The 12,064-nt window shown below is 42.1% G+C and overlaps 1 non-coding gene across 1 annotated transcript; it reads left to right on the top strand.

The window, feature by feature from the left end:
• The first annotated feature begins 9,138 nt into the window (after positions 1-9,138).
• On the top strand, positions 9,139-9,213 carry Trnas-cga (transfer RNA serine (anticodon CGA)). The gene has a single exon. It is a non-coding gene; the product is annotated as a tRNA-Ser (tRNA).
• Positions 9,214-12,064: the final 2,851 nt, after the last annotated feature.

The following is a 12,064-nucleotide window of genomic DNA, read 5'->3' as shown; positions in this document are numbered from 1 at the left end:
TTCGATAATATCTATAGGGTCTAACGTCGTGAGAAACGACTCCAAGTCTTTGTCATTGCCGTAAATCAATTGATTCCGGATGCTAGTTGGTAGTCTTGCCTTAAGTATGTTTATTATGTCTGGCAAGTGCATATGTCTGTCCCAGTATCTCGTTTTATTTATATATTTTTCGAAATACTTTCTAAGGCTTCCTTCCGAAAAGGCGAAAGGCTCTGGGTAGAGCACCTCCTGCCTTAGGCGTTCCTGTACCCCTTCTGACCAGAGCTTTGCTAAAAACGCCTTCTCAAAATCGTCATATGTCGAGCAAACAGAAGTCATGTCCGAGGCCCAGATCGCCCCCGAACCTTGTATATATCCTGTAACAAAACTGATCTTCTGCCACTCCGACCAATTTCTGGGTAGCACTCCTCTGAAACTTCGAATAAAAACAATTGGATGAACCCCCCTTTTGTCAGGGTTAAAAATATGGAATTTCCGATGCTTTATCATTTTTTCTTCGGCATGGCAAAGGCTTTCATGATCTCCGTTAGATAAGAATTCACGCGAACAGCCCGCTTGTGGCAATTTAATGTTTGAATTACTTACACAAGTCGGTATTGTGTTCGAATGGGCAGTAACTGGCTCTATAGTCGCTGCCAACTTCTGCTGCTGCCCTGTATTCATTTGTTCTGAGCTTTGTTGTGAAATGCGCATCGACTCTTCTATCGATTGTTTCCAATGCTCCAAATCAGCGCCTAACTGCTGTCGCAACTCCTCAAGTCCTTTCGCAAACAAATTCTCTTCCTGTTTCCCAGATAAACTCTGGAATGCTGCCTTAATATTTTGCTCAACGTTTTCACACATTAGCCTTTTGTTTTCTAATGTGATTTCGGATAATTTACCCGTTAATACGTTAATTTGGTGGTCTATAACGTCTTGACGCTCTGTCAAAATGTTCAACGCTTTCCTTTAGGTTAGTCTGTGTACGTGCCAATTCCGGAAGTTGTGAAATTGCACATGACATGGCGTCTTGCTTTTGTACTAATTGCGGAACCATTTCCACTTGTTCCCGTACAGTATCTATCTTAATAGCCACATACTCCTTCATTTCGACACGTACGCGGTGAGTAGATTCCTCACATTGTGCTTTCACCAATTCTATTTGTGCAGTTAATTTTCGTTCCGTCTCTTCGGCCTGATCTTTGAGTTCCTTGGCCTTAGCCTCTATCCACTGCTCTAACTCGGGAAAACTGTCTTTTAACTGCTGCTTAATCTCAGTCTGGACTAATTTCATTTCTTCTTGAGTTTGAGTGACTGTCACTAATTGTGCTTTAATATCGGTTTTCAGATTTTCCTGCCCTTCAGTAACTGGTGCTAATTTCGTATTCAAATCATTTTGCCCTTCAGTAACTGAGGCTAATTTCGCGTTAATATCGGGTTTCAGATTTTCCTGCCCTTCAGTAACTGAGGCCAATTTCGTATTCAAATCATTTTGCCCTTCAGTAACTGAAGGTAATTTCGCGTTAATGTCGGTTTTCAAAGTATTCATGCTCTCGGTTATCATCTGCATCTGTCTCATGATAATTACCAATGGATCTAATCCCTGCTGTGTACTTGCTGTTACACCTCCAGCCGTGTCTACAGGGCGTTCTATTGCGCTATCTGTAGCCATCGGTCCTACAACACTTGCCGGCCCTAGTGGCCGTGCGGTTAAAGGCGCTGCAGTCTGGAACCGCAAGACCACTACGGTCGCAGGTTCGAATCCTGCCTCGGGCATGGATGTTTGTGATGTCCTTAGGTTAGTTAGGTTTAACTAGTTCTAAGTTCTTGGGGACTAATGACCTCAGCAGTTGAGTCCCATAGTGATCAGAGCCATTTGAACCATTTTTTTACAACACTTCTTACTACGTCATTATTATCAGTGCTAACAGCTGAAGGCTGTTGCGTGCTGCTTTGCTCTGCTTGACTCATCCTAAACATTGCCCTAGTTAAAACCATATAAATGTTCTACTGTCACTATATATTAACTCCCTTCTACTGTCACTATATGTAACTCCATTCACACAAGAGTACTTCTGTGTCTACTCTTTTAAAGTACATATACGAATAAATGCAACTGGGACAGGTCAATCAAAACACATCCAACATGAACACAATTAATCAATGTTCAAAAATCAAATAACACTAAACAAAAAGCGTATCACTAGCAAACTTTAATAATAAAAATATAGACTTGGCCTTTTCACTGCGACGAGCGGGCTGTCTTTCGGGTTTATTTGTAGATCCAATTATATCACCTGCGAGTCTTTCCTCTCTTTTCCAAGCGTCAGTTAGGTTAGCTCGTCGTAGTTGACATGAAACAGAGAACAAAATTATTTTAGCAACGTCCAAAAACGTGTCCTGTCACGGATTGGGCATTTTAACATTTTTTTTAAATGTTAAGGATAATAAGTTGTCGTCTCTTCATCTAAGAATAGATGATGAATGCAGCTAGCCGCTAACTTTGTGTAATGTCTTGTCTGTATGGACGTGTATCTGTTGCCTTTAAGATCCCTTCACCTTCACACATAAATCTATACATTAAAGTAAGGGCCTCACATTTGTTGGCTGACTTGCTGTAAGAGATCTTTACATTTATTATTACTGTTAAACACTGCATTCAGTCGGGAGAATCAATCGTGTGGACAATTTGTTCCTTTTACGAAAGATTGCGAATTCCAGATGTGTACGAAGTCTTTTTGGACGATTTAACACAGACTCAGTGATTGCAGGCTCTCTTCGACACAGCTGAAACTTCCCCACTAATTACAGGGCCAACGTGATCATCAAATGATTCAGAAAAAAATTCATTCGTTCATTCACTCCAGAACAAAAAAGTCACAAACCTTATTTACGAAGGAAATTGTGTATTCAATCCATCTCCATTACATGTCCAGATCTCCGGTGATTCCACGTCTTAATTATTTTCCGTTTACAGTCTCTTTCTCTTCAAACAAACCGCTAGCGGCACAAATGTTAATTGGCTCGCTTTAGCGAGAAGAAAAGCAGAATATGTATCTCTCAGAAACACGTCAATCCCTCAACAGATACTCCATAAGCTGTCCTACTTACCACTCTAACAACCATGGAGAATGCATATATGCATCTCTGTTATTTCAAAGAATAAACGCACTAGAAAATACTTTGGGGTCGTCGAGCTGTCGCCGCATGTTACGAGAAAATCACATCAGATAACTTTTCCATAATTAATGAATGTGGATGGTTTGATTGAAACTGATTAATTGGTGCGTGGTAGAGGGTATTTTCTGTGGGCACATTACAACGGCTAATGTTTTGTACCTCTTTACGAAAGCTTCGTTTTTGTGCCCGAATATTTCTCACCTTGTTAGTCTCGTTACTATGCCCTAAATCAGCACCAGAGGATTTATAATTGGAACAGCTAATAAGTCTTTAAACTTGCGTTTCGATAGAGTATTAAACACTTCACTTTTGAAACTCCTTTCATAATATCATCTCCTTCTTCACGCGATCAGGCCCAGAGGACCGCGCGCCACCACAGTTAGAGCTCTCCATCCGTCTCTGTCTTCTGCTATCTGTCTCCAGTTTTCCGTGACTCCCAGCTGCAACAGGTCTTCTCTCACTCCATCGATCCACCTCTTTCTAGGTCTTCCCACTGGTCTGCTGCCTGACGGAATCCAGTCCATTGTGATTTTGGGCCATCTTGTTGCCTCCATTCTAACAACATGTCCTGCCCATTGCAGTCTTTTGCTTCTCATCACTCCCAAGATGTTAGGCTCCTTGTACAGCTCTTCTAATTCAGTGTTATGGCGTCTTCTCCATTCTCCAGTAGTCTGATCTCTGATTGGTCCAAATATTTTCCTGAGGACTTTCCTTTCAAATGTTAGCAGTCGCTTAAGGTCTTGTTTTCGAGTGCTCCAGGTTTGAGAACCATAAAGTACTACTGGCATTATTAATGTCTTATACAACCGTAGCTTTAGTTGTTGCGAGAAACTTCTACATTTTAATATAGGGTCTAGAGAGTGATAGTATCTGTTTCCCGCCTGCAGTCGTGCTTTTATCTCTAGTTGATGTTACTTCTGTAAAAAATGATCCAAGGTATTTGAACTCTTTCACATGTTTGTACCTGGTGTTGTTCACAATTAAATCTTGAGAGTTCTGGAACTTTCTTCCTATGGTCATATACTCTGTCTTTTCAGAGCTAATTTGTAGACCGATCCTAGCTGCCAATAACTCCAAGGTCTGGATACTTCTCTTCAGATCTTCTTGTGTGCATGCTAATAGTGCAATGTCGTCTGCATAGGCCAGATATGTTGTAATGTGTTCATTACCAATTTGAATGCCCTTGATGTTTTCTTTGTTGAAATCCCGCATTACCTTCTCAAGTGCCAGGTTGAAGAGGACAGGTGATAGCCCATCTCCTTGGCGTAATCCTGTTACAACTTGGAAGCTTTCTGTCATTTCATAATATGAATCAGTCATATTCACTGAACAGACACGAGCATCATCAACTGAAAACAAATCTGCACGTTTACAAGGATTTTTCCCTTTTCGTTTCGTCTCGTTGTTTTTAGGAAATATATGAATATTAATTCCTAACTGGCGATTGCACAGCAAACTATTATATTCCACTCAAAAAGTAACTGTAAAAAATCTCTCAATGCACTGATAATTACTGTGCAACTATGAACTCAATCGCCAGTCACTAACAAAAATTCACACTGCCGTAAACAATCTTGTTTTCGCTCGTAAACTCGACTACAGCGCAATATGTAACGGCAATTGCGAGCTATTGAGCGCTGGTTTGGTTCACTCTGTCAGCGGTGCGGTTTGATCCTGCGCATACACCTCAAGATACGCACCGTGAATTCTAGTATCCGTGCTGTAGACAGTCTGAAATGCCAGTTGTCTAAACTTCCTCAACACCGTTTCCCTTAAAGCACGTCTTCTTCCTTGCAGCGATTCGCTTTTGAGTTCACAAGAATTCCCATAACAAAAAATGGTTCAAATGGCTCTGAGCACTATGGGACTTAACTTCTGAGGTCGTCAGTTCCCTAGAACTTAGAACTACTTAAACCTAACTTACCTAAGGACATCACATCCATGTCCGAGGCAGAATTCGAACCTGCGACCGTAGTGGTCGCGCGGTTCCAGACTGTAGCGCCTGGAACCGCTCGGCCACTCAGGCCGGCATTCCCGTAACACTCACTTGTAGAATGAACTTACTGGAAACAAATCTAGCAGCAAGCGTCTGAATTGTTTCGACGTCTTCTTTTAATATGACTTTCGTTTAACCTGCCTTTGTCACGAAAACAGGAAGACAACTGAGACATTTTTACAGTCATTAAATGCGTTCTTTCTTGACAGACAAGTATAAACAGGCAACTGCGCTTGGGCTATTGCAGTTAACATTTATATTTTTCAAAGACTTTTTGGAAGTTATTTCTTTGAAGCGTAGCGCCTGTAATAATGTTCGACGCATATATTGTGATTTTAGTTCAGTGATGAAAGTTTATTTTCCATAATAAATTAATATGAAAGTAGTTTCATTTTTTTTTCCTCGGTAATTTCGCACAGAGCGCAGGTCTTTTTTAAAAGAAATCGCTGGGTAAATCTGAGACTAACTTTTACTCCTGAAACATTTTTTAATGCAGTCAGATGATAAAACTAGGGCCTCAGTTCCGATTTTTGTACTGGTAACGTTAACTCTGTAGGAAATTTTCAGTTTAAATCCCTCATTGCGGTGGTTCACCCGAGACAAGAGAGAACTATATTATTGTTCGCCTGTAGCCTGCAGGATCTGAAGACATCTACTGACATTTAAATAAATTAAAGCCTTATTTTTGAGTGAGCGTGTCGCCATTCAATTCCCACAGCCGACCTTACGCGCTCGTCCCATTTCATGTCGCTTTGCAACGTTACACCTAGACGTTTAATCTGAAATTTCTTTATTTAAATGTGTGAATCTGTACATAAATTCCTGAATGATTGAGAAGATGAAACTTCTACGTTATTTGATTCTGAAAAAGCTGAGTAAAACTGAACGTACTGAGACTACTTTCTCTTTACTTTTTCTTATCAAGTCAACATTGACCCACAATATTCTAGCGCAGCGCAATCTGACTGGCCAAAAAAAAAAAAAAAAAAAAAAAAAAAAAAAAAAAAAAAAATGCAACCTGACTTCAAATAAATAATTCAAAAGAATGGCCCTGACTAAAATGAAATCTTAACAATAACCTATACATTTCATTAAGCACCTGCCTCACAAAAATCTTCATTACGCGAACTACTGCAATACAGCGAGCGTCAATACTGCCAGCTAAATAAAAAATTCCAACTACTAAAGCCATTAACTACTAATAGGCATGTGGTTAGCAAAGGAAAGATTTTGTTGCGAACCAAATAATATATTTTTTACCGTAATAATGTGATATCCAGTTCAAACACGAATATAAATCTCGTCATTGACATCTATCACAATAACATTCAATCTCCAAGTCGAACATGTACAGGCCGTTAGCCTACGTTAACACTTCAGACCACTACCCTCCATCAATACTAACTTCTCACATCTAACATCCATCGCTGCTGGCTGCTCACCTCCAACTGCCCAACAGTACTTCCATCACTGCTGGCGACTAACTTCCAACTGCCCAATTCTACTGGCGATTAACTCCCAACAACGAGTCCGACCGGCCACAGTCTCTTCCGAAGAAAGGACAGTCAAAGATCCAATGCGAAGCGCTACACAGCGCTGCCAACACAGAAGCAGCCCACTTGCAAATCAACGTGACTGTGTCAAGCAGCAGTCCACTGATACTGTATTCAAACATTACGTGATCATTTTTCCTGCTCGTCTCCGTAAAAGCACCCTACATTTTTCCTCGTTTAAAACAAGCTAAAGTTTAACAAATCAAATACATCATTTAGTAGCGGGAAAGGGTCACGTAGATGCTTAACCATCCTTAATGACAGACTCTACAAAAGAGCCTTGTGCATCACGGTGAAGTCTACAGTTAAAATTTCGAGAGCGAGCGTACCTAGACGAGAGGACCAATATACACTGAGGTAATAAAAGTCATGGGACAACGATATGCACATGGCGGCAGTATCGACGGGAATTAACAGACTTTGAACGCGGAATGGTAGTTTGAGCTAGACGCATAGGACGTTCTATTTAGAAAATCGTTTAGAATTCAATATTCTGAGATCCACAGTGTCAAGAGTGTGCCGAGAATACCAAATTTTAGGCATTATCTCTCATCACGGATAACGACCGAGAGCAGCGGCGTATGCATAATTGTCATTGCTGAAGACGAGAAACACTGCGTGAAACAGCCGCAGAAATCAATGTGGGGCGTTCGACGCACGTATCCGTTAGGACAGTGCGCCAAATTTGGCGTGAATAGGTTGCGGCAGCAGTCGATCGACGCGAGTGCTTTTGCTAAAAGCACGACGTCACCTGTAGTGCTTCTCCTGGGCTCGTTACCATTTCGGTTGGACCCCAAATAACCGGGTCAGATGAGTCCCGATTTCAGTTGGTAAGAGTTGATGGTAGGGTTCAGGTGGGGCGCATACCCAACGAAGCCATAGACACAACTTGTCAACAAGGCACTGTGCAAGCTCCTGGTGGCTCCATAAAGGTGTGGGCTGCGTTTACATGGAATGGACTGAGTCCTCTGGTCAAACCGAATTTATCACTGACTGTGAATGGTTATGTTTGTCTACTTGGAGACCATTTGTACTTCATGTACTTCATGGTCACAAACAACGGTGGAATTTTTGTGGATATCAACGCCCCAAGTCACCGGGCCACAATTGTTTACGACTGGTTTAAAGAACATTCTGGAGAATTCGAGAAAATGATTTGGCCACCCAGATCTCCTGATATGAAGCCCATCGAACATTTATTCAACGTAATCGTCAGGTCATTTCGCCTACAAAATTCTACACCGGTAACATTTTCGCAAGTATGGACGGCTATATAGGCAACGTGGCTCAATATTTCTGCAAGGAACTTCCAACGACAACGAGTCCATGCCAGGTCGAGTTGCCGCAATACGCCGGGCAATACGAGGTCCGACACGATATTAGGGGTATCCAATGACTTTTGGCACCTCACTGTGGAAAGATCTGCTAATAATATGTTCATGGATATTAATAAATGGTTTAAAGCCAACTCACTGACATTAAACTTGGAAAAGACTCACAATATGCAATTCAGAACCTGTATGAGGTTTCCACCCAGCATATGCATAAAGTATGAAGAAGAGCAGATAGAAGAGGTTGACAGTCTTAAATTCCTGGGATTACAACTTGATAATAAATTCAGTTGGGAGGAGCGCACCACAGAACTGCAGAAACGCCTTAACAAATCTGTATTTACAGTTCGAGTGTTAGCTGACATAGGCGACATTAAAATGAAAAAGCTTGCATACTTTGCCTATTTTCATTCCATAATGTCATATGGCATAATATTTTGGGGTAACTCTTCAAGTGAAACAAAAGTTTTCAGAATCCAAAAGCTTGTAATACTTATTATTTGTGGAGTAAATTCACGGACGTCCTGTAGAAACCTCTTCAAAGAACTGGGTATACTAATTACTGCCTCTCAATATATTTCCGCCTTAATGAAATTTGTCCTGAATAATATATCTCTTTTTCCAACAAACAGCTCAGTTCATACATACAATACCAGGAACAAAAATAATCTGCACAAGGACTTAAAAGCACTTACTTTAGTTCAAAAAGGGGTCCACTACTCAGGAACACTCATCTTCAATAATTTGCCAGCAAACATAAAAAAATTCTAGAATGAAATTTTCACTTTACAGCGGAGTGTGCGCTGATATGAAACTTCCTGGCACATTTGCCCGCGAAAGGCAAAGGTCCCGAGTTCGAGTCTCGGTCCGGCACACAGTTTTAATCTGCCAGGAAGTTTCATATTAGCGCACACTCCGCTGTAGAGTGAAAATTTCATTCTAGAAACAACCACCAGGCTGTGGCTAAGCCATGTCTCCGCAATATCCTTTCTTTCAGGAGTGCTAGTTCTGCAAGGTCGCAGGAGAGCTTCTGTAAAGTTTGGGCGGTAGGAGACGAGGTACTGGCGGAATTAAAGCTGTGAGGACGGGGCGTCAGTCGTGCTTGGGTAGCTCAGTCGGTAGAGCACTTGCCCGCGAAAGGCAAAGGTCCCGAGTTCGAGTCTCGGTCCGGCAAACAGTTTTAATCTGCCTGGAAGTTTCATAAAAAAAATTAGTTACAAATAAAGATCAGTTTAAAAGGAGCCTGAAAGACTTACTAGTGGCCAACTCCATCTATTCCATTGACGAATTTTTTAATAGAAAAAAATGATGTATTGTATATATATCCATACTACTAGTACTGTTATTTCAGGTTTAAAAAAAATTAAAAAAATTGACATGTTCCACATCCACGAGGGTCTCCTCAGCACGGATCTATGGAACGAAAAACTAATATAATCTAATCTAATCTAGCTTCCGCCTACATATCGCGAAAGTCCACGAAGGTAGAGTCAAGTTCCCGCGGAGACTTACCAACAATCGTTCTTCCCGCGGATCATTCTCGACTAGGATTGGAAAGGCGGAACTGGCTGTGGTTCACGAGGTACGCACCATTGTGTGGTTTGCGGAGTACAGGCGTAGATTTATACGTACTATCCTTCGTTTCAACAAAATTAGTCATTGCGGTGGGTTGTTTGATTTGTTTCACTGCAACGGCAGGTCAGCCTCTCTGTTACAATATGCGTTTTCGGCACTGCCAGCTCTTACCAGCTGATCCTGGAACAGACTTACAGTTCGTCCTCTGACAGTCAACCGCTGTCACACCAGGTGGCTACTGAGCGTGGGAAAGACGGACGCTAATTTCACCGTTTCAGAGACGCAAAGCTATAAGTCTTCACACGCGACCGAGCGGGGTGGCGCAGTGGTTGGACACTGGACTCGCATTCGGGAGGACGACGGTTCAATCCCGCGTCCGGCCATCCTGATTTAGGTTTTCCGTGATTTCCCTAAATCACTCCAGGCAAATGCCGGGATGGTTCCTCTGAAAGGGCACGGCCGCCTTCCTTCCCAATCCTTCCCTAATCCGATGAGACCGATGACCACGCTGTCTGGTCTCCTTCCCCAAACCAACCAACCAACCAATCTTCACACGCGAACTAACATCATTACGGTCAGCTCATACCTAACACGAAATCGGCTAGAAATAAACTAGGACAGCAAAAAATAAGCGGTGGCACGGACTACTTGCATAATCATTTAAATTCTTCTAAGGGCAACGTCTTCTTATAACGGGTTCGACGTTTCCAGTTTTGCTTCTAAGCACGCCTGTCGTTACCGGAGTACTTGCAAATCTGCAATGTAACATCCAGAAACGACGTCTCTTCTAATGACACGCAGTATGCTTTTATTTTCATCACTATCAATTAGCTGCCAACTGGAATGTTTCCATATATGTAGCGTCGCTGTCGACTCCTCGTATCGGGGAACACTTTTCACGGCAGTCATAGTTGGTCACATCAATATTCTCGATACGGATACCGTTCACTGGTTGTACTCACCAACAGCGAATGTCTCCGTTTGCTCCCTCTGAGTGTCCAGAACTGGCAGCTGTCTCGACCGAGTCCACTGCCCATGACCTGGTGGGGTGGTCAGCCTGCCAATAATCTGCTTTTTGCGGCGTCACTCATTCTGTTGCCACATGCTTCCTGGTTATGTGCCCTCAGCAGGCATTGTTCAGAACTGAGAAGTTGTACGTTTCTAGGGTAACGTCGGTGCTTCAGTATTGTTGAGATGATGAGATAAGCCTCGAAGTATGCAGCCAGGACAGAGTACTTTGCTTAAGCTCATTGTACCAGTACACAAATAGATATTGTATTGAAAGTTCCTCGTTGTTAAGAAATACTTTTACCTTCTGATGGATGCTCAGTGATCAGAGGTCTATGTTGCTGAGTCGGCTACGAATAAGACAGCTCAAATAATTATTTTGTTGAGAAAAGTGGAAACTGCGATTCTACTTGGACCATTTATTTAGTGAACATGCGTTAGACGAAGTAAAGAAAACGGCGACTACAACGCCATGTCTTTGGCCATATTTCGAAACTCAAGTGAAGTTTGATTACGATAATTTACTACATGGATAAAATGAAATTTTTTCAAGCTGAAACTCTGAAATTCAACCACCATCATAATAAAATAAGCGAAACTTGAGCTCTCACGGAAACATTTAAGTGCTCATGTTTTCCAACGTGCTATTCCACAGTAAAAATTCGTCTTAAATTGTTCTATGAGCTCTCTGATAAACACTTGAGCGCGAATTGCAGGGTAGTTATATACACGCAGATGTAGACTGAGGAACGTCTATCGGAAGGAAAACGAATGAACTATCATAGAAGAAGCGCTACAGTTGTAAGTGATACCTAGACACACTGAATGTTCCTATAGGAAGAAGATATATTTATCCCAAGGAGTTCGAAGCTAAGTATTTCAAAATAAACTTTAGGTACCTGTGGGGGGGGGGGGGGGGGGGGTGGACGAATCATCCAAAATACAACACATTACCACGCCTAATATGGAGTAGGAAAACCGTTGGCATTCAAAACAGTTTCCAGCAGTCTCGGAATGGATAAATACAGATTCGGTATGGGTTTCAAGCGAATCTTACACCATTCTTCCTGCAAAATAGCGGTGAGCTCAGATAACTGTGGTGGAGATGGTTAGCGATCACGCACTTTTTTCTCCAAAGTAGACTGCAAAGGCTCAATAACATTGAGATCTGGTGATTGTGATGGCCATGAGAGATGCTACAGTTCATCCTCATGCTCACGAAACCAGTCCTGGACGATGCGAGCTGTATGAACAGGCGCCCTACCGTCTTGGCGCACAGCATCACTTTTGGGGAACAAACACTGTACCGGTACCAGTGGATGGAACCAATCAGCCAAAATTGTCACATAATCCTTGGTAGTAATGCAAGGTCTTGCACAGTAACCATGGAGCCCATGGAATACTCGATATAGGGCCCGAAACATCGTCGAACCCCCGCCTTC

The sequence above is a fragment of the Schistocerca nitens genome, chromosome 9, assembly GCF_023898315.1.
Source record: "Schistocerca nitens isolate TAMUIC-IGC-003100 chromosome 9, iqSchNite1.1, whole genome shotgun sequence".
NCBI classification, from domain to species: domain Eukaryota; kingdom Metazoa; phylum Arthropoda; class Insecta; order Orthoptera; family Acrididae; genus Schistocerca; species Schistocerca nitens.
Note: the sequence above shows the minus strand (reverse complement) of the source record. Positions and strands in the feature narration are given on the sequence as shown.